This window comes from Sciurus vulgaris, assembly GCF_902686455.1.
Source record: "Sciurus vulgaris genome assembly, chromosome: 9".
Lineage (NCBI taxonomy): Eukaryota > Metazoa > Chordata > Mammalia > Rodentia > Sciuridae > Sciurus > Sciurus vulgaris.
The window spans coordinates 64,363,865-64,388,579 of NC_136469.1; the positions used below are offsets into that span (position 1 = coordinate 64,363,865).

The 24,715-nt window shown below is 35.0% G+C and overlaps 1 protein-coding gene across 8 annotated transcripts in view; it reads right to left on the reverse strand.

Moving 5' to 3' along the window:
• The window catches only part of BMPR1B (bone morphogenetic protein receptor type 1B), a 282,027-nt gene that overhangs the window by 43,134 nt on the left and 214,178 nt on the right, over window positions 1-24,715 (reverse strand). The window contains exon 1 of one of the 8 annotated variants that reach the window (XM_079154771.1): window positions 18,748-18,880. The exons of the other annotated variants lie outside the window; for them this stretch is intronic. The gene's annotated coding sequence lies outside the window, so the exon portion shown is untranslated. Of the gene's footprint in view, window positions 1-18,747; window positions 18,881-24,715 lie in introns of those variants that run through there. 8 annotated transcript variants of the gene reach the window in all.

Below are 24,715 nucleotides of genomic sequence, written 5' to 3' on the forward strand. Positions count from 1 at the left end.
TCAATTTTTTATTTAAATATACCTTTTATTTATGCCTCATATTCTATATATTTCCCATACGGAATAAAGAAATACCAATAAACCTTTCACAATGGTGCTTTACATATCAAATTATAATACTTGTATTTAATTGAGTACAAACTGGTTAATGCATCACTATTTAAAGATTACTCTTTATGTTGATATGTTGAATAAATATCATCCCACATATCAGATGAGAAATAAAGACTCAAAGTTTAAATGAAGGATCTAGAATTTAAAATCCCGATTGCTTGAAACCTAAAATTGTCTTTCTACCATATCAGAAGGTTGCTCTACTTGACATACATCATGTATTTTTTTTAAAAAGAAATTATCAGAAATATTTCATTGAAAGACATGTAGGAAAATAAAACTTAGTAAACATCAAGATGTACTTTTTTCAAAATATTTTTTAGATGCTGACAGACCTTTATTTTATTCATTTATTTATATGTGGTGCTAAGAATCACACCCAGTGCCTCACACATGCTAGGCAAGTGCTCTACCACAGAGTCACAACCACAGCCCCAAAATGTACTTTAAAGATACATCTCCCCCATCAGCTGTTATAGATGAAGGTGCTGACCTACTATTTAGTGATGTTCCTATCATCTTTGATGGATGACAATATAGTAGATGTTATTTTGTATATAGAATTTCCTAGTTTTACAATAACCAGACTACATACTAGTTAGTTGTCCTGGGATAACTTTATAAATAATCTTCCTGCATCTCATTTGCTTATCCTTTAAAATGGAGATAATTATAAATGCCTACATCTGATGTCAAAGTTCAGCATGGATATGATACATAAAAGGGGACTGCATTAATTGATCTGTGTTTCAGGGATTGTGCTAAGATCTCTTGTATATGCCATGTCCCTCCATCACTGTCACTTTAACCAATGTTCAATTTATAATCTCTCTCATAACAAATCTACCTAGACTATAAATCAAATTTCAACAAAATATTATCTAAACCAAACATTGTTTGGTTCAATTTTTTAACTGAAGTTATATGTAAGAAGTGCAATATATATAAAAGCTATGTACACAGTGTTGGCTTCGGTTACATCAGAGAATAAGAAATTTAGAGGAAAATAATCTGGGATAATTTCCTCAATTTCTAATTGTCCAATTTTTATCGAATAATAGTTGAAGTAAAAAAAAAAATGCCGGGCCATTTTGAGACAACAGCCAGGCCCCGTAGGAACCATGGCCTGGCTGACCGAGCCCCGTCTCCAGGATCCCTCAACCCAACCAATCGCTCCCTGCCTCTGGGGCCCTCACATTGACTGACTGCTCCCTGCCGCCAGGACCCCCAGACGGACTGACTGCGCCCTATCACCGGGACCCCAGACCGACTGATTGCACCCGGCCTCCAGGATCCCACAACCACACCAAACACACCCGACCTCCAGGACCCCCTGCCTGACCAACCACACCCCGCCTCCAGGACCTCCAGCTGACCACATCCACACCCCGAGCTGCAGCTCCCCATTTGCCAACACATTTGGAAACCAGAGCGGCCATCTTGGATAATCCTGGAAGCCGTAGCTCTGAGTGGGGCAAATCCCATCCTGAGACGCCTGCTGGAGACTTGAAGCTCGTTGCCAGGTACCTCTCATGCATCAGGCTACTGAAGACTGGCAGGTTTGAATACTATATGACTGTTATAGGGTACATTTTCTTTTTTCTCCTTATTAACAATTTTATGTTTTTTTTCTTTACTTTTCTTGCTCTCTTTTCCTTTTGTTTACCTGTTCCCTCAGAGTCGCTTTCTCCCTTTTTGCATGCTAACATCCAATTTCTTTTGACTATACTCTCACACTTTGTTATCTAGAACTTCTGTATATTCTTTTCTTATCCCATTAACAGCTACATCCTACATGCCTCTGCATCCTCTTTGTCCTCCATTAGGAACTGCAGACCTTACTGTAAATCTGTTATACTGAAAATAATAATTGAACTCATTCTGTTTATTATGACAATATTGTTAATATCCTCATAGGGGCTATTTGGTCTAGGATTGCATACTGTCTGAATTGGGCACTGCTAATATTAATCTCCACTTAAAGAAAAGGTTTTGGAAACCTATAGGGCCATTATAAGCCTATAGGAAGGAATCTGCAATAGCCCAGATCTGCACTGCTAGAGGGGAAGATACATGAACAACATGAAAAAAACAAGGGAAGAAAATGATCCAAACAAATCTAGATTCTATATTAACAGAATCCAATGACAGTATGGTAGAAGAAATGTCAGAAAAGAACTTCAGATTATACATGATTAAGATGATTCGCGAAGCAAAGGATGATGTAAGAGAGCAAATGCCGGCAGTGAATGATAATACCAATAAGCAGTTGAAAGAGCAACTGCAGAAAGCAAAAGATCATTTGAACAAAGAGATAGTCTCAATAAAAACAAACGGAAATTCTTGAAATGAAGGAAACAATAAACCAAATAAAAAACTCAATGGAAAGCATCACCAAAAGACTAGACTACTTGGAAGACAGAACCTCAGACAATAAAGACAAAATATTTAATCTTGAAAATAAAGTTGCCCAAACAGAGAAGTTGGTAAGAAATCATGAACAGAATCTCCAAGAACTATGGGACATCATGAAAAGACCAAATTTAAGAATTATTGGGATTGAGGAAGGCACAGAGATACAAACCAAAGGAATGAACAGCCTATTCAATGAAATAATATCAGGAAATTTCCCAAACCTGAAGAATGAAATGGAAAATCAAATACAAGAGGCATACAGAACACCAAATGCACAAAATCACAACAGATCCACACCAAGGCACATTATAATGAAAATGCCTAACATTCAAAATAAAGATAGGATTTTGAAGGCCACGAGAAAAAGCATCAGATTACATATAGGGTGAAAGTAACATGGATATCAGCAGACTTCTCAACCCAGACTCTAAAAGCTAGAAGGGCCTGGAACAACATATTTCAAGTTCTGAAAGAACATGGTTGCCAACCAAGAATCCTATACCCAGCAAAACTAACCTTCAGATTTGAAGATGAAATAAAATTCTTCCATGATAAACAAAAGTTAAAAGAATTTACAAATAGAAAGCCTGCGCTATAGAATGTTCTCAACAAAATATTCCATGAGGAGGAAATGAAAAACAACAATGGAGGTCAGCAAAGGGAGGAACTGCCTTAGAGAAAAATCCACTCAAAGGAGAAACCAAGCCAAGTGAAAAACCAAAAATAAACCCAAATGACTGGGAATACAAATCATATTTGAATAATAACCCTGAATGTTAATGGCCTAAACTCATCAATCAAAAGACATAGACTGGCAGAATGGATTAAAAAGAAAGACCCAACAATATGCTGCCTGCAAGAGACTCATCTCACAGAAGAAGACATCCACAGACTAAAGGTGAAAGGATGGGATAAAACCTACCACACACATGGACTCAGTAAAAAAGCGGGGGTTTCCATCTTTATATCAGATAAAGTGGACTTCAAGCCAATGTTACTCAAAAGGAATAAAGAAGGACATTCCATACTGCTTAAGGGAAATAAATCAGGAAGACATAACGATACTAAATATTTATGCCCCAAACAATAGTGCATCCCTGTACATTAAACAAATTCTTCTCAATTTCAGGAATCAAATAGACCACAACACAATAATTCTGGGTGACTTTTACACTCTGCTGTCACCACTGGATAGATCTTCCAAACAAAAACCAAACAAAGAAACCACAGAACACAATAACACAATCAATAACCTAGACTTAATAGACATGTATAGAATATTCCATCCATCAACGAGTGGATTCACTTTCTTCTCAGCAGCACAAGGAACCTTCTTGAAAATAGACCATATGTTATGCCACAAAGCAGCCCTTAGGAAATGCAAGAAAACACAGATACTGCCTTGTGTTTTATCAGATCATAATGGAATGAAAGTAGAAATCAATGACAAAATAAAAAACAGAAATTACTCCAACAACTGGAGACTAAATAATAGGTTATTGAATGAAACATGGATAACAGAAAACATCAGGGAGGAGATAAAAAAATTCTTAGAGGTCAATGAGAATGATGATACAACATATCAAAATCTCTGGGAAACTATGAAAGTGGTACTAAGAGGATATTCATTGCATGGAGCGCATTCAAGAAAAGAATGAAAAGGCAACAACTAAATGACCTAACATTACAGCTCAAAGCCATAGAAAAAGAAGAACAGCAAAAAGAACAGCAAAAAAGAAGATAGGAAATCATTAAAATGAGAGCTGAAATCAATGAAATTGAAACAAAAGAAACAATTCAAAAAATTGACAAAACAAAAAGTTGGTTCTTTGAAAAAATAAACAGAATAGACAAACCCTTAGCCACACTAACGAAGAGAAGAGAGAAAACTCAAATTACCAAAATTCGTGATGAAAAAGGAAATATCACAACAGACACCACTGAGATACATAACAATGAGAAGCTACTTTCAAAATCTGTATTCCAACAAAATAGAAACTACCGAAGACATTGACAAATTTCTAGACATATGCTCCTCCCAAACTGAATCAGGCGGACATACACAATTTAAACAGATCAATATCAACCAATGAAATAGAAGAAGCCATTAAAAACCTACCACCCAGGAAAAACCCAGGACAAGACGGATTCTCAGTCGAGTTCTACAAGACCTTCAAAGAACTTATTCCAATACTTCTCAAAGTATTCCAGGAAATAGAAAAGGAGGGTACCCTACCAAACTCATTCTATGAAGCTAATAACACCCTCATACCCAAACCAGGCAAAGACACATCAAGGAAAGAAAATTTTAGACTAATATCCTTGATGAATATAGATGCAAAGATCCTTAACAAAATACTGGCAAACCATATCCAAAACATATTAAGAAAATTGTGCACCATGATCGAGTGGGGTTCATCTCTGGAATGCAAGGATGGTTTAACACTCATAAATCAATAAACATAATCCATCATGTCAATAGACTTAAGGATTAGAATCATATGGTTATTTCAATTGACACAGAAAAAGCATTTGACAAAATACAACACCCCTTCATGCTCAAAACACTAGAAAAAATAAGGATAGTAGGAACATACCTGAACATTGTAAAGGCTATTTATGCTAAGCCCATGGCCAACATCATTCTTAATGGAGAAAAACTGAAACCATTCCCTTTAAAAATGGGACAAGACAGGGATGTCCTCTTTCACCACTTCTTGAAACAATAGCCAGAGCAATTAGACAGACTACAGAAATTAAAGTGGTACGAACAGGAAAAGAGGATTTTAAGCTGTCACTATTTGCTGATGACATGATTCTATATTTAGAGGATCCAAAATACTCCTCCAGAAAACTTCTAGACCTCGTCAATTAATTCAGCAAAATAGCAGGCTATAAAATCAACACGCATAAATCTAAAGCATCTTTATACGCAAGCGATGAAACAGCTGAAAGGGAAATGAGGAAAACAACTCCGTTTGCAATATCCTCAAAAAAATAAAATAAAATACTTGGGAATCAATCTAACCAAAGAGGTAAAAGATCTCTACAATGAAAACTACAAAACATTGAAGAAAGAAATTGAGGAAAACCTTAGAAGATGGAAAGGTCTCCCATATTCTTGGATAGGCAGAATTAATATTGTCAAAATGGCCATACTACCAAAAGTGCTATACAGATTCAATGAAATTCCAATTAAAATCCCAATGATGTACCTTACAGAAATAGAGCAAGCAATCATGAAATTCATCTGGAAGAATAAGAAACCTTGAATAGCTAAAGCAATCCTTAGCAGGAAGAGTGAAGCAGGGGGTATTGCAATACCATAACTTCATCTATACTACAAAGCAATAGTAACAAAAATGGCATGGTTGGTACCAAAATAGACAGGTAGATCATTGGTACAGAGTAGAGGACATGGACACAGACCCAAATAAATACCACTTTCTCATACTAGACAAAGGTGCCAAAAATATGCAATGGAGATAAGATAGCCTCTTCAACAAATGGTGCTGGGAAAACTGGAAAACCATATGCAACAGAATGAAACTAAATCCCTATCTCTCACCCTGCACAAAACTCAACTCAAAATGGATCAAGGACCTTGGAATCGGACCAGAGACCCTGCATCTTATAGAAGAAAACGTAGGTACAAATCTTCAACTTATTGGCTTAGGATCAGATTTCCTTAACAGGACTTAACAAGAAATAAAAGCAAGAAACAATAACTGGGATAGATTCAAACTAAAAAGCTTTCTCTCAGCAAAGGAAACTATCAGCTGTGAAGAGAGAACCCACAGAGTGGGAGAAAATCTTTGCCACTCATACTTCAGATAGAGCACTAATTTCCAGAATATATTATAAAGAACTCAAAAAACTCTACACCAAGAATACAAACAACCCAATCAACAAATGGGCTGAGGAAATGAACAGACACTTCACAGAAGAAGATCTGCAAGCAATCAACAAACATGAAAAAATGTTCACCATCTTTAGTAATAAGAGAAATGCGAATCAAAACTACCCTAAGATTCCATCTCACCCCAATTAGAATGGCGATTATCAAGAATACAAGCAACAATAGGTGTTAGCGAGGATATGGGAAAAAAGGTACACTCATACATTGCTGGTGGGGTTGCAAATTAGTGCAGCCACTCTGGAAAGCAGTGTGGAGAGTCCTCAGAAAGCTTGGAATAGAACCATCATTTGATCCAGCTATTCCATTCCTTGGCCTATACCCAAAGGATTTAAAATCACCATACCACAGAGATGCAGCCACATCAATGTTCATAGGTGCTCAATTCACAATAGCCAGATTGTGGAACCAACCTAGATGCCCTTCAGTTGATGAATGGGTAAAGAAAGTGTGGTGTATATGTATACAATGGAATATTACTCAGCCATAAAGAATAATAAAATTATGGCATTTGAAGGCAAATGGATGAAATTGGAGAATATCATGCTAAGTAAGATAAGCCAATCTCAAAACACCAAAGGATGAATGATCTAGCTCATAAGCGAATGAGGACACATAATGGGGGGGGGTGGGAGGGGGGCAAGAATGGAGGAAGGAGGGACTGTATACAGGGAAAAGAGGGGTGGGAGGAGTGGGGGGGAGGAAAAAAATAAAAGAATGAATCAAACACCATTACCCTATGTAAATGAATGATTACACAAATGGTATGCCTCTACTTCATGTACAAACAGAAACAACATGTATCCCATTTGTTTACAAGAAAAATAAATTTTTAAAAAATGCCGGTTTATTAGAATCTCCCTCTAGCATTATTGTTGTTATTGTTATTATTATTATTATTGTTATTGTTATTTTGGTTTTGAGGATTGAACCTAGGGTGCTTAATCACTGAGCCACATCCCCAGTTGCTAAGTGCCTTGGTAAATTGCTGAGGCTAGCTTTGAAATCGCTATCCTCCTGCCCTAGCCTCCCAAGTCCCTGGGATTACAGGCAGGTGCCACAGCTCCCAGCTCTCTCTAGCATTATTAACTCTGATATTTCATTACATTTTTCAAACTTATATGTATCTGACATTCTCAAACAGTTCCTTGCCAACTTAGTCTAGAAAAGGATGTTGATCAGTGGGTATCGGAAGTATATAAAACGCTTTTTAAGAATCCACAGTGCTGATGATTCTGGAAATCTCAGATGAGTCAAGGAAAGAAAGTATTCAACAAGATCTCATTTGAGTTTGAGACAGCCGATGTGCAGACTCCATTTTGAGAAACCCCGGGCTAGATTAAGCAAAGACTATTTGTTTAATCCAATCGCACATTAATCTCAATAGGTAAATAATATCTCTGTCCAATAGAAAAAGAAAAGTTAAACACAGTTCCTGTTAGTAGTTCATCTTGCAAGCCATTTGTTACAGGTTTGTCCAGGAAAAGTGCAGTAAGCTTGTGATCCAGTGCAGTGGGTACAGGTAGGTGGCTATATTACCCTGTCCTGGGGCTCCTTTCTTTTAGATCTGGTTCTCAACCTTACAAACTTGATGATCACTTCATGCCTCAAGGGATAAAGTGATGAAAACAGGGTATTTAAAAACTAATTGCATTCTGCTTCCTTCCATACCAGACCCTCTTTGAAGTTAAAAAATGAAATAATAAAAATGTATTTATTATGCAGATGTCTACTTAATAAATATGCGTTGGGTGCCGAGGACATCCCAGACACAACCTGGATCACTGTGATGAATAAAGTATACACAGAATTTCCCATTTTCTGGGAAAAAGTTGTTAAATGAAGTGTGTGGCACTGGATGGTCTGAAGTAGCAAAGAAAACCTCTCCATGTGCTTTGGAAATAAGATGTTATTTTGGAAGAAAGAGTTTAAGAGAAGATTCATGGTTTTCTAACATTGTCAATCTATTTTAAGAGTGGTATAAAATTTAGCTAGAAGAAGATTCATTGCGGTATTGTTCATAACAAACCATTGCTTACCACAGTAAGGTATTAATTACATTTCTGAAATGAGATGACTTTGTAGCTATTAAAATGGTGAAATAGAAATATATGTTTATTGACAAGAAAGAATGGTAAAATATAATGTTTGGTGAAAAGGGTGGATTACAGGGTATTCTAGCAATGGAATCCCCCTAGAGTAAGAAGGAAATGGGCTAGACAGAAACCTACAAAATCAAAGAGATCAAGAGGGGAGACACCAGCAATGAAAGCCTGGGAAGCAGAAGGACAAGCTGTGGCTGATTGAACAAAGCCAAGAAAACAGATTCCTTCAACAAAGATGGGGAGAAAATAAGAAGCAGTATAATTTTACCAGACAACTCCCCAAAGACTCCAGAAGCGGTACTATGAGAAGGAAAGGTGAAGGAGATGATGAAAACAGGAGGCTGAAAATCTACTTTTGTATGTAGAGCTTGGATCCCCCGTGCCATTGCCTGTATGCTAGTTACTTTTCTTCCCCACCCCTGCAGACGACTGGAAGGGTAACTTGAATGCCACATCACTGACACACCACCCTTGTTTTCCTTTTCCACCATGCAGGTCAGGGACTGTGAAAAGCCAAGCAGAGAGAGGAGTGTAGGGTGGTGGACAGGTATGCATGTACTGGACACTGATGCCCCTCTTCCTCCTCCCCATCATGGCTTCCAGAACTCAGCACAGTGTGGCTTATGCTTTCTTCCCTTGGGAACTGAGCCAGGGACAAACAGAAAGCTGAGGATAGAGAAACTGTGGGTATCTCAGTCAAACTGTATCATCATACAAGAAGGCCTTCTGGTGGTAAGCACGAGCACTTCCAGGAAGCTCTTCAAGTGCTCTGTTGTCCTGTGTGTGAGCCACTACTTCACAGTCACTGGGTATCTGCAGAATGCCTCAAACATCAAAGACTGAAAGCAAAACAAAAGCACAGAGAAACCCACTTGGAAGAAACAGATCACTAAGTGGAAGGAAATAAAAACTTCAAAAAATTAACACTCTCCGTTTATTATTATATCAGAAAAAACAAGTTACAAGAAAAGGGGAATAACAAGAAACTTTAAAAATATGATTGCATCAATGAAAATCTCAGTAGATGAGTAGAAAGATAAACATTAAGCAATCTCTAATAGAGCAAAACAGAGAGGAAAAGGTTAAGCAATTTAGAGCATCAATTCAGGAAAGTCAGCATAAAAATAATATTAACTCTCCTGAGATTTGAGAAAACAGAGGAGAGGAAACATCAAATACATAAACCATGCAAGGTCCCATAACTGAAAACTACGAATTTCTGATTTGAAAAGACCCATGAAGTTTAAGAATAGACCCACATCGAAGTGTGCCATTGTAAACATTCCTAACATCGGAGACAACAGGAGGCCCTAAATTTTTACAGAGATAGAGACAAGCGTGAAAGGGAGAGAAAGATAAAAGAGATTAAAAAGTATTGCAAGCTGGGTGTGGTGGCACATGCCTGTAATCCCAGCTACTTGGGGGACTGAGGCAAGAGGATCTGCAAGTTTGAGGCCAGTCTCAGCAACTTCCTGAGACCCTGTCTCAAGAAAAAACTAAAACGGGCTAAGGAAGTAGCTCAGAGGTAGAATACCCCTGGGTTCAATCTCCAGTACCACACAAAAATAATTAAGTATGGCACTGAACTTCCTACAGCAAAACCAAAAACTAGAATAAAATGACACATATATGACACAATATATAAGTTTGATGGAGGAGATGCTCCATCCAAATGAGAGTATGAATAAAAAAAGGAAGACTTAATGAATTAATAGGTTCCTGCTAATAAAAGATCCAACCCAAGAGCAAGGTGCAACCTACTCCCCGGCAAAATGGTAAACATGCATAATAAGATAAGACCCAAGGCCTCATTGAGAACCAGTCAAAAGACTCTGAGAGGAAAATTTGCATGATGTTGAAATTAATAGAAACAACTTTGCATTTTAAATTCAAATTGAGAGTTCAGAAGTTAAGTTTTGATGGAAACATAGGACACCAAGGAAATAATATGGCAGAGAATAGAAATAGGTATACATATAATGGGGATGGTTAAAAAAAAGAACTAGATCTTCATCTTTATTGTGGAAAGTCAAAGGTTATACCCAAAATTTAATAGCCAAAAGGCAGCAGTACAAGTATTAATTCAGAGATAAGAAGTAAAATACAAAAAGAAAGAATAAGAGGCATTGATATAGTTGCTACTGGAAAGGGAGAGATTGGGTTGATTTTTTAAAATAGTAAGCCTGTTTAAATTATGTTAAAACAAACAAAACAGCAAATTTTGAAATACTATACCTAACATAAGTTCACTGAAGCCTGTATGTATGAGAGAGTATGAGAGAGAAACAGAGAGAGAGAGAGAGAGAGAGAGAGAGAGAGAGAGAGAGAGAGGTATAGAAGATTCATGACATTTATACAGATATTCATGAAGTACACAAAGATCCTACTTCTTATAGAAAAATTACCTTTGTGATAATTTTACATCATGAAAATTTCAGTTTGCATTCAAAAGGGCTGTAACTCCTGTTTCTACATCTGCCTGAAACTATGGACCTGGAAATTGGAACAGATAATACCTAAGAGTAATATAAATTCATTTGCAAATTGCCTATCAGTTCAAACAGGGAAGAAATTAGTCTCATATCCTGATCTGCAATGAAGAACATCAATGACAACTGAAAAAGCAGGATATATAAAAAAAAAAAAAAAAAAAGAACATCAAGCCAAGAAGAAGGAACTTGTTCAGCTTATCACTGTCATGGGAGTCACCATCGGCCAATGAGTGTGGCTTAATAGTAGGATTCACTAAATCCACTGATGGTTGACTACTCTGTTGTGTGCTGTATGTGCCTGGGCTTCACTTGTAGGTAAATCTGCACCTCACTCTATTTTGTTAATTATCAACAATCTATTTTGTACAGGTTGAGAATCCCTAATCTGGAAATCAAAAACACTCCAAAACCTGAAATTTTCTGAATGCTAATATGATGCCACAAATCTGATGGTTCAAGGTGTACAAACTTCATTACCTTCAAGCTATGGGTATAAGGTATACATGAAACATAAAAGAATTTTGTGTTTAGACTTGGGTCCCAGCCCCAAGATATCTCATTATGCATATGCAATTATTCTAAAATCTGAAAAAATGTGAAATCCATAACACATCTACATTTCCAAGCATCTTGAATAAGGTAGATTCAACCTGTAATATTGTACAGGATACTCTAGGTTACTTTGTTCAGTTATTAAGGAAAAACACCTGAGTCTGGTAACTTCAGGCAACCTTTAAAGCCAAATGCTGCATCTCAAATGCTGTAAAATCAGGTAAGAACCACCCTTCATATAAAGATAAAGATGACATATTGCTTCTAACCATTCTAAAAATGCATAACATGTGAATATGCAATCAGACTATATGCTATTTTACCAGAAACACATTCACAGGAACAAAAGAACAAAGCTATTGCAGGCTCATAAGAGAGACACCATTTCCATAATGGTGTCTAAACTGAATTAACAAACTGAATTAACAAACAACATCCTGATGAGCATGTAAGGTGGCCTTTTTATGATGTGCACTGAATAAGTAAAGGTTGTGAGATGATGACTGCTTTTAATTAAACATCATGTAAAATGCAAATCTGGGTAAGGTGAAGAGTTCCTCACCTGCTCTTGTCAAAATAATCAAATAAAAGAAGTAATTTATGTAAAAGAAAGAAATAGTTGTTTATGAATGTACATGTAGTCAATTCCCTACGAATAAAAATCACTATCACACAAATCACAACACTCAATCGCCAGGTAAGAGTAATCCTCCAGATTTGGAGGTTAACAGAGGCAAGCAGCAGATAAAAGGAAGAGAAGCAAAAGCAGAGTGAACAGACCTAGTAAGATCCACTTTAAACACTAAGAACACTACAGAAGAAAGACTATAAGAAGTTCTAATATCCATCCATGTTGGAGAAAAGGGGCCAATGAAAAACTGCACTGATTTATCTAATGTCGTAACTATGAAAAGAGACTTAGAACGATCACTTGCAGATATGAAATTCTACTGAACTTGTACAAAGTTCAGTCTCACAAACACAAACCAGGCATTTTGGACCATTAACAGCACATTAAAAAGGCAACTGTATGCCTATATAAAGAATGATCATTTTATTAAAAAGTTAGCCCAATGGTGCTGAAATAAATACAAGATAAGAGATGTGTACTTGTACGTAGTACATAAATATCCAGATGAACATGGGATTAGCAATAATGAAAATTATCTCCCAAATATCCAATAGCTGGTTAAAACCACACATCAGAATGTATTTTTCACATTTTATTATTAGTATCTCTCTTTTAGAAGAAGAAATGCACAAATCTAAAGAGATAATAGAAAGTTTGATTGAAGCCAGGCTCAGTGGTGCATGCCTGCAATCCCAGCAGCTCGGGAGGCTGAGGCAGGAGTTCAAAGCCAGCCCCAGCAAAAGCGAGGCACTGAACAACTCAGTGAGACCCTGTCTCTAAATAAAATACAAAATAGGACTAGGGATATGGCTCAGTGGCCAAGTGCCCTGAGTTCAATCCATGGTACTCCTCTCCCCCACAAAAAAAAAAATTTGATTTAGATGGTTCATATATGGAAAGACCTTTATTAACACTCATTTTATTAGATTTTATTTTAAAGTTGTATATAAAAGTTGTATATAAAAGTTGTATATATAAGCCTTAAAGAAACATTGGGTAAAATTTAATGTATTATATTCACTAAGTCAAGAGAAAAATCTTAATTTTTTTCCACCAGGGAAAGCCAGACAGCAAATAGTTTCTACTTAATTGTTGTGCAAATTTCAAAAAAATTTCTTCCCAATAACATTCCAGTTATTTTTATATGCACATATATAATTAACAGAAGTATCATGAATAAACCTGATAGGAAAAAAGAAAAAAATAGGCTGCCTATTTATAGGAATAAATATTACGCTGAATAGGTCATTCTTTTAGAGCCCATTTCACTTCTGTTTCCTTCCTTCCCCCACCTGTCTGTCCATCCCGCAGCCCTTTGTAGTTACCTATATGTAGCTTAACAGTTTGAATTTAAACGTCTCAAACATGTGGTTAGCTTAGCTGGTTACACTGTAGTTAACCCAGATAGCTAACTATCCAACTTGTCATAATAATAAAAGGAAGACTTTTGAAATTCAGCCTAAAATTAGTACTCATTGTTGAGAGGACCACCAGATTTCAGAAGTACAAATGAACTGCAGAATCATGTTCATGAGATATATTTTGGTGTTAATAAATCATGACTAAGTTATATTCCTTAAGATTCTCCTGTATAAAAGATAGATGAATAGATTTTCAGGCAAATTCATCCAAGTTCATGAAATAGCATTAATAATCAGCATACAGTAACAGTGTGACTTCCATTCAATTACAACAGTTTAATGATTTTTCTTGCATATAATTTCTTGAAAATGTTAGTTTTTTACATAGTTTCAATTATGTACACATTTTCTATGGAATCTCTTCTTGTAGACAATAAGGCAGAAATATAAAGTTTCTTTAAAGTATTAATTTGAAAATGGGTAATGACTAACTAGAAGCCTCCTATAAACATAATAAACTCATTCACTTATGTATATACTTAATAAATCAGTTCTTCACTTGTAAATATTTCTTATCATTTTATATTATTGTATACTCTTCCCTATGATTTTTACAGAAAAATGAAACATGCCTTTTACAGAAAAATCAGAACACACAAAAGTAAAGGAAAAAATTAACAATATTAAAAACCAAGGCTACAACTTTGTAACAATTAAATTTTGTTTTCAATATTCATCCATTACATACCAAAGTATGCTTCTGCCATGCTTCATTTTAATTATTTTGTTCTCAGCAACATTCTAAATCACCTCAAAAATACCATAAATAAAACATTTTAAATGGGTAATATAAAGGATTGAATTTATGTCATGCACAGTGAAGAAAATATCAGAATTCACTGTCACATGAAAATACACATAGAATAATCTCTATGAATAATAGTCCAAGTAAAATTAAATCTCACTACATATTTATACTTAAAAATGGATATGGTTCTTAAAATTTATTGAATAGTGATAGAAGATCATTATGTGTCATAGGGGCTACTTATAATCTATATTCCTTTTTTCTTTTTTTAAATTATCTACCTTAAAATTCCAAAACTTTGGTTGTTTCCACTGTTCAGCAACATCTACACTAGAGGGCAGGCAGGAGCAAGAAAAGAAATTGAAATTCCTATCACAGAAGTTTGTACTTTCTCTTGAGTAAAGAGGTTCGAAGAACAAAGAAAAAAAATAAGTACTGAATTATTGAACTTTGGGAAATGATCCATTTCAGCATTATTCACATGCTTATAACAATGAATAATGTGATCAATGCCCATTTCTCTTCTCAATGAAAAGTGATTCAAATACCTACACTGGCTTTATTTAAGTGTATTTTGCATGCAGATAAAACCAGAATCAGAGCTTTAAAAAATATTAATTTTTAAAATAATGCTTAGTGATATATAACAGTGAATTTACATAGGTAACTAATTTTTATATACACCACTTGAACTTGACTCATTTAACTCAGATTTAAGTGATAAAATTCAAAAGGCCTGACCTTCATTTTCATTTCAAAATTCTTTCCTTATGCTAAGACATTTTCGAACAAATGATTTTCTATGTTGTTGGCAGAGGTGAAAAAATATATATGTATATACATGTACATATACATGTGTGTATATGTACACATTGTGTGTATATAGAGGCACATATATACATATACATACCATATATATACACGTATATACAAATAACCTGAAATCATCATTAATAAAAATTTGGGAATATATGTTTAAATCTTTAGGTAAGTAGTGAAGTACTAATATCATTTCGATTCAGACAACAGAGCATCCCATGCAGGGAAAGAATGGAAACTGTGGTATTTCCCCATATAAGAAACCTCTTCCTTCAAGAGTCAGGAGAGAGTCAGCCAAGGAAACATGCAGGTGTAAGTACCTGGGCATGCTATGAGGCAGTGACATGTCAAATGACAACGTAGTGTTGATCATGGGACTCAAGTAGTGGAGCCAGACCTGGCCAGTATGCAGATTAAAGGAGGCAAAGTTGTCCAGCTCAGCAACTTCCTCGATAAGGGTCTTAGTAAGCAACTTAACCTTCCCTGAGGAAGAGGAGGAGAACAGCAGCATTCACTGGCTGAGTGAGAACTGGGCAAGATAGTCCAGGTAAAGCACCTACCAAAGTTCATTGAGAGAGTGAGACTCAATAAAAGGAAGTGACTGTTATTTTCTGTGCTGCTGAAATCTTGTTTCTTTTCTTCAGGCTTTTTTCTCTTTTCCTAATGTCCCCCCTCCTTTTCAATACTCCTTCATCTCCTATGTTTCTTCTTCTCTTCTTATCCCATTTCTGATTCTCGTCTTCCTCTTCCATTCCCTTTTATTTCACTTCACTTCCTTTTACTCTCCCTTCCTCTCTAAATTCAATCACTCTGAGCAAAATGTCTATAAACATAGAGCTTTTTAAAATAAAAAGAAATATTTCAAGTTTGTCGAGGATGACTATTATGTTGTCATTAATGATTTTCTTCCTGTGATAGACTGGCTTTTAATAAAAATAATAACTAAGTATATCTATATTACATGATGGTCCAGAATACCTGAGAGTGACCTCAATGAAATAATCTCCCTGGTAAGACAAATCAACCACATGTGGAACATGGTGAGACTAACTATGCACAGAAACCAAAAGCATTATATGAAAATAATAAGACACGTTGCAACATCATGTCTGATCATCAAATATTTAAATCCTAGAAAGGATGATCTAAGAGAGAAAATTATCTTGGGTGGCAGTAATCAATAACCACCAAAGCCAGGGAAACTGAGTTTTTCATTTCAACTAGTTTCTGTTAACACTGAATAGGTTATGAGAAACCTTAGTTTTTAAATGGAAGAGATGTGATGGTTTTATGATAAAGGTACGGCTTTTATCATAAAATATTTGTGTGTTTCTAGTCAAAGGTTATTCTTTCTTTTCACCATATACATTCACCCTACCACATCCCTCAGATTATGTCAAATAATCATGTATTCATACAAAACCCTGCCCAGAGCCCCAAAACATCTGGATTAAAAAATGAAAGTTTCAATCACTCAAATGTTGTATTTTATTTGTGATGCTAGATTATGGCTTAAGCAAATCATTAAAATATTAAATATTAAATAAATGTCAACAAACAATATATGCAATTATATTTACTGGTATTCTAGGTAACTTATATAGATATTAAACTTGGGTAAGCATAGTTAATTATGGCAGTAATTAAAGCTCTGGACATCACATTTATACTCTTAAAAGTTAAAACAATAGCTAGTCTTTCCCTTACTTTTTTAAATTATTTTTTTATTTTTACAGACTGCATTTTGATTCATCGTACACAAATGGGGTACATCTTTTCATTTCTATGGTTGTGCACAATGCAGATTCATACCATTCGTGTAATCATACATATACATAGGGTGATGATGTCTCATTCCACCATCTTTCATACCTGCCTCCCTTATCATACCTTTGAATTTAGACAAGCTCGACCAAAATGTTTAAAGTAAAAGCCTTCTAAAACTACTCTAAAATAGAAAGAAAAAAAAAAAAACTTACAAGTAATCAGCATGTTTGAAGATACTTAAAATCAAACCGAATCTATACCTACAAGGCAACATAATCACAACTGATAGAATGATTAAAATTTTAAAATGTCTTTATATTTTAAAATATTTAATGTGTCAGTTCAGGTCTACATTGTTGAAAAGAAATTGAACCATGGTCTCTTTGACAATGATGTCAAAGAATCAACTAGAACTTGGCAGACTTCCAATCCAGGAGCTATGGTTTTATTCAGGGGCGTTTCTATCAGTGCTCTGCTTCACAGAGTTCTGAGGCTAATCGAACTGGATGTTCAACTTGCCATCACACCAAAACTTACTCTGCAGCTTTGCAAAGCATTCCCAGGACACCATGATGTGTAAAACTACTTTGAACAGATCCATATGTAAAGAAGATAAGTAACAAAAAAGCTAGACAGATCAGAAACTAAATCAGCATGATCATGCTATTCTTTCTCCCCAAACAAAAAACCTGAAAAATAGGATCTCTCTGTTTCTAATCCTGAGTGTATCCTTTAACAGGATAATTGCTAAAGGACACCTTAGTTATGTTGCATATTGACCTAAAATGTATATTGTTATTTAAAGTGCTTAAACATTTGCAGTAGTAAATGGAGTATGTGACTGTGTGTGTATAAATATATTTTAAACTAAACTTTGAATATACTATTATCTACTACTATCATCACCAATGAGTTTAAAGGTCTATCTCTGCTCAAACAATAAGACATAATGATACCAAAAACAAAATGAATTTTAAAAATTCGAATATTAGAAAGTCATTATAGAGTTTTAAGGGAAATCTCGAAACTAAAGAAAATTGCCTAAAACCTGCATAGCTATCCATTGGACTTTGTTTATGTATTTGTTATGTTTGCAGAAATGTTTCCTAGGATAGATACCAAAAATGATAATAATTACTAAAATGCACTTACTATCATTCTTCAAGAATGTGCTTTATCTTGCTAACATAATTTTTTAACCTTCTTGATCAAAAGTGAACGACTCTGTGAGTCACTATATTTTCAAAGTCTTCGTATGATCCAATAGTTATGTCACTAATCTTACACTTTAAAAAATAATTCTGCAGTTTTTAAAACCCATATTTGTAAGCATGCAACTTTGACTTATATAATCTAAGAATTAAGAGTTGAATGCCATAAATACTAAAAGAATTATAAACAATTAAATAATGCCACAAGAACTTTACACAGTTAGGACACTTGATTTTAACCATGATAGTGCTGGAAAATGCATAGGGGCAAACACACTCATGCAACACCCATGACACAGAAGTTAAAATAATAAACGTAAAAAGTTCACTTGTTTGAGCATAATCTACATTATGCACATTGCCATGACAGTTCAGCTAAGCTACATTTTCTTTTTATCTGATTTTTGTGAGTAAAAATTCTATTCTACCCTCTATGCCAAGAAAGAGTAAGTTCAAAAAGCTTTTTCTTGTGCCAGAATTGGCTTTACAGATCTTGCTTACGTTTCTTGGAGGGGGAAAATAGCCTCTAAGATGGAAAGCGTCTCCCACTACTCACTTTTGATTTCAGCACGCTTGCTATATGGTTGCCAGGTTCCCTGGGAAGAGAGACAGGAGGAGGAGGCACAGAATTGCTAGGGGTTCCCACTAAAAAGCCCAGCACCGTAGGCAGCACTAATCCTGCACCTGTGATGTGTTATTCAGCAGTTAGGAAATGCAGTCCAGACTGCGGCTGCCTAATACAGCTCAGCTGTTTTTCTCAGTACTCCTTTGATTATAAGCTGGCAAGAGAGATTATTCCGGTCAAGCACTGAACTGTGTTCAGGATCCATGGCATATGACAGTGGAAAGGTAAAAGAGAAAAGAAAACTTGGAATAGGAGAAGAAAGCAAAAAAGAAAGGCCATAGACCACAGTATATTATGTAACATTCCCAGATGGTTACAAGCTGCCTCTGATGATATGCAAGGCAGAAAAAAATCCACAATTTATCATTTAAACATCTAGAAATCTATTTTATATGTCTTTTTGATATTCAGAATGGTATTTCCAAAATCATTTCACAATTGATAAGCAACGCAAGCAGAATTCTTTCTTCAGAGAGGTTTACCTTTGCTATATATGTCAAATTCCTTTTATAATTTGTGACCTTTCAAAATGGTTGGAAAATTGAATACCAAATCATTATCATTATTCCTATCTTTTTATCAAATCCACTGTATAACTTGGCTTGACTCACTGAAAATTCTGTATATTAAATTTATATTGGAGACAACTATCCTCTTGATCATGTGTGGTTAAATTAGAATGAAATATTTATTATAACCAGCATTAAATTGTTAATAAATCTTAATCAATTTAAGAAATATTTATCAAGCACAGGCTGTCTATAAAACACCACAGGCTCAAAGAGATAGAGGAGAAAAGGTCACTATGCTCACAAACCTTAAAATTTACTTGGAGAAGAGCTGAAATAACCAATGTTGTTGTTCCTTTATCATAAGAAGGATGCTGACTACTCTCACCAAACATGCACTCTGTTTCCTCTTACAGTCTATACAGAAGTAAAACCATCTGTTCCCAATGTCACTTTAAACTACCTAAAACTTATCAAAATTTTAAAAAAAAGAAAAGATGTCCTTTCCTTATAGCAGATGGTTAAAAAAACAAATGTTTATTTTATACACAAAAAGAGCTGAAATGAAGAAATTACGTCAATTTTGAAAGATAAATATAATTTAAATATACATTAAGGAATATGTTTAACATTTGTTATTTTTGTTTTTGTTGCTCAGATACTAATTACAGTACTTGCCAAACCAATCTGTACCTAAAGACTTTTTATTAGGGGGTAAAAATACTGTATCTATGCATAGGCTATATAGGAGAAACAGTGTCAAAGAAAATTCCAGAATTTGACAAGTTTTTAATAGTTTTACCTTACATTCAGATGCCAGTGTTATAACTAATACTACATTTAGAGTTCCAAGCAATTCTGAGACCAATATTTAGGGAAAAAATTTCCTCCTAACTCTTCCCATTAATCCAGTTTGTACATACAAGGTAAAATAAAGGAACAGAATTGGGTCATGGATATGTACAAGACTAGGATACCTAGTTTTGACCATATTCCCTTAATTATTATACTGAGTTACCATTAAAATAGTCGTGAACTCAGAATTACCATCAACTTTGCTCTGACTTGCAGGAAGATTGCCAAAGGACAATCATTTTGAGTTCTGGGCAGAAAAATCTGAGGAGCAATCTGAATTGAAAATATGTTGTTATAGCAATTGTGCTATCTTCAATCTGGGTATGGCATACACAGGAACATTCTGGCCTGATGCTGCCCAAGCTGTCCCTCTTTTGATAAAGAAATGGCTTCAGTTTTCAAAACATTTTCCAAAAGCACTTTTTAAAAAAAATTTTAACTGTATAACACCTACTAGCTTCTATGGTCCAGTCTCTAAAAGCTTCACTGATTGTGCCTTTCATTTTCTTTCTTTATACTCCTTTATTCAATTCCTACCTACTCATTCATGCCAATCATATTCTCACATATTGTATTGTAAGTTCATAATGTTTCCTCATTACATCTTTAATCATCAGTATTGACTCTTGCAATAAACAATCAACCACCAAATAAAAAGAAAAACCAAAACCAAAAACAACCACCAGAAGTAAGTCTGACTCTAAGATGCTACATGAAAAATAATTACCCCATCACAGTCCCTTATGTTACATATTTCTGTATTTTGAGTCATAACAACATAAGGCAGATGTGTGTGTGTGTGTGTGTGTGTGTGTCACATTTTTTCACCCTGAAATAGTTCGATAAATTGAGAATGTAATTCTAAATTTCAATATCAGAATAGGAAGAGGAAAAATAGATAAATTCTATTTAAATGACCAAAAGGCTCCCAAACGATCACAATAATAAGAGGGGCAAAAACAGTGACTATCTCCTACTTTAGTCAGAAAGTTTTCCACATTCACAAAGAACATATGAGATCAAACAAAATATTTTGCCAAAATAAGCTGGCATTTCAGGTATAAAGAAACTATTCCCTGTGAAAACCCACAGAATGTACTATTTTCTGTGTAAAAAACCAGTAAAATAGTAGAGGTTGGTGAATTTCTCAGTTTTCTCTCTTATTGTTGTCAAGCCTGTTGATCCCTGCTAAAAGAGATATTTTCCCTCTCAGAGCATGATAACCTTTCAGACTGAAAAGGCCCCATTTATGATAAATGGATAGTTGACATTTATTTTATTTTTGTCCTTCTAGAGAAACAAATATGTATTTTCATCATTTAAACCATGGTAGTTACTTGGTAGTAACATGAAAATTTCCTAGGGACTTCCATTCTCTATGATTAAGTCAAATGGTTTAAAATGCTTTAAAACTGTGTTAATTATTAAATAGATAATCTTAAATCAAGCAAATCTCTAATAAGTCCTGCCTACATATTCCTCACTCCAGCTCTTAGGAACAGCACTCATGACAGCTTTGTTCATGCTAAAATCACAGTCAAAGATATATTCCCGTACCTATTTCACACCAATCAGTAGGGAAAAAAAAACCTTGTCCAATAGGAGCCGTTTGCAAACAATCCACTGACCCCAGCTGTACCAGGCTCTTGCCTCAGCAGAGTTCAGTGCCTCCTCACCAGCAGGAAAGTATATGCAGAGAGATCATTAGTTATGACATGGAGACTCTAGCTGATAATGTCGACTCACTTCAGGAGCTATTCCACTATAAACAGTGTGCTGAAAGCCATTTATCTGCATTTTAGGATAAACACCAGAAACTATTCAATTAAATAGATCGCAAGAAATAAACTGTTGATGCCAAACCAACTGAAGCTTAATTCTGAAAAGAAAATCTGTAAATATAATGAAAATCAATGTGGGGTACCAGAGATGCTAAAATGTAAAAATACTCAACATTTTATTTCATTAAATATAACATATTTTAAAAGACTAACTGATTCAGTTATTGAAGTTAACTGCAGAGTAATTTGAAGTTCCAAGTAAATTTACTGAAATTTGACATTTTCTCTTAAGTGACCATTTATAAGGTAATACTGATTATTGAGCAAATGCATGTTGTCAAGGAAAGCTTTAGCTATTAGTATGTAAAAGGTAAAATTGAACTGGGTCAGCTTTCTTTATCACCACTATTCCTATCCACAAATAATTTAATTATTATGAAAGAATTTCTAAATGACTTGATCAAAAACAAAAAACAAAACCCTTTGAGTGCTATCCTACACCTTATAATAAATGTGTGTATATGTATATATATTCATATACATACATACATTTATAAATGCATATATATGCATATATATCCATTTATGTATATGGATATGTACATATTTAGATATATCCATTAATCTATCTATAGTATGTTAAAATGCTTCAAGAAAACATACTATGAAATTAAATATATCATGGAACCTTGGAGGATTTTTCTTCCACAAGTGATAAGAAGTACAGTAGATGTAAGGGAACTTGGGGGGGAGAAGGGGAAGGACAAGGGAAGTCCTGGGAACTAAATTAGAACAAATTATATTCCATGCTTTACAATTATGTCAAAATGAATCCTATTGTTACATATACCTAAAAAGAACCAATAAAAAAAGAAATAAGCAAACTTACCAATGAAAAAGTAGTTTTGAGAAACAGCTTTATTTCTCACAGAGAAGCTGACTTACAGACTGCAATTCTATTTGTATGGTCTCAAATAATTAAGATTTGATTTAGAGGTCCAAATGGAAAATTATTTGCAAATCTGTTAAAAATGTGATTTTATTTACCAAAAAGTGTAGAATTTTAGACAAATCATTTGAGAATAATAAAAAAAAAAAAGCAGCATATCAGACAAACCCAGGCCCTTACTACAAGCCTCATATAGAGGTAAAACACTACATTTAGAACTTATTTTTCCTACTTGTCAGAAAACAAATGAAAATCTGCTCTTTTTCACACTTCCAGATGTCAGAAGCTTTTCAAAACAATTTTGAGGTCAGAAAAGAGAACACACAGGTGTGTTTTATGTCAACTACTGAAAATACCTGCAAGTTAGCCTGGAATTTGATCCCTCTACCAACACATTCTTGTGGGCATTACAAATGCTCCCTAAAGGAATATTACACTAATGCTGACTAATTTTTAAAAACATCCCAAATCTCATTAGACCTATTCCTTAGCAGCATTGTTCAAAAGCATCTCTGCTAATAACATCAAACTCACTGCCACCTCTTAGCAGACCTTTAATGTTTTCTCCAATATCACCCCTTCTGTTCCATTTCACTAACAATACCACAGCTGAACATAAAACATACACATATGCATTTTGTCATATCATGGCAGCCTACGGGGAAAAAAAATTAGGTTATCAATAAGTAACAAACATTGAAGAAAAACAATCACATTAATGACCACTGGTCTTGAGGAAAGCATTCTATTATTTTGACTGCTAGTTTAACAGTCATGGCACAGAAAGATAGCAGTACTGTTTTCAAAGCTGAAATTGCCTGTATTTATGCTAAAAAACAAAACAAAACAAAAAAAAAAAAAAACAAGAAACAAAAATCGGTGTTGTTAATCCTTCAAAATCGCTGTTAAACGAAGATAGTAACATAAATGTGACATTTTTTAGAAGAGGGACACGAAGAAAGGAATTCTTGCCTTTAGATAAATAGGTTCTCAATCAAGGCCAGAAAATTTCTGCCCATCAGTAGAACCATAGATTTCTGATTGTTATTTACTCATGTCCCAGAGAAAGCACATCAGTTTAGTTTTTAAAAATTCATCATTAAGAACATTAATGCCCATTCAAAAGATTCTGTATTTATATAGGTCTTCCTTATACACATGCCCCACAAATACATCCACAGTGGGGATCCACAAGTAATACATTGTTACTCTCATAAAACTTATCTCTTCTTGCCAAATATTCCTACCATTTTACAAGCCTCAAAAGTGTCTTACTATTGAACAAACCCTCCAGCTAATGATCAAAAATCTAGAAAATGTCTTCCTTTGCCTAATTCCATCATTCAGCGCTTGAATGCTCATGCCCCTGAACAAGAGCCAATGCTAGGACAGGGTGTGAAGTGGTGCTCTAAGTTTCTGCAGTAGTATCAATGGTGGCTGATTCTTTGCTTAAACATTTCATACCTACACATACCAACGATCTTAGTTTGACTTTTCTCCTCAGAAGCCTTCACTGACCCTCTACAATATGTGGGGAAGCAGGTGAAAGGGAAGTCTACTGCAGAATATGCCTTTTGGATCTGAGATCCTTTTCTGCCTCCTTCGTTTGTTGTCTTCCAACCCCTAATCCTTTCTCAACAATGCAATATTCTTCAAGACTCAGGTGTCTCCTTTCTTCCCTGTCACTCACACTGAGCATCTGGGAAATACTAGGTGTGAAGTGGCTCCGTGGTCCCCTCCACTCAACACCAGTTCCTTCCTGAGAACTGTCTTTTATCCCTGCTTGCTGCCTCACAGGAACTGCC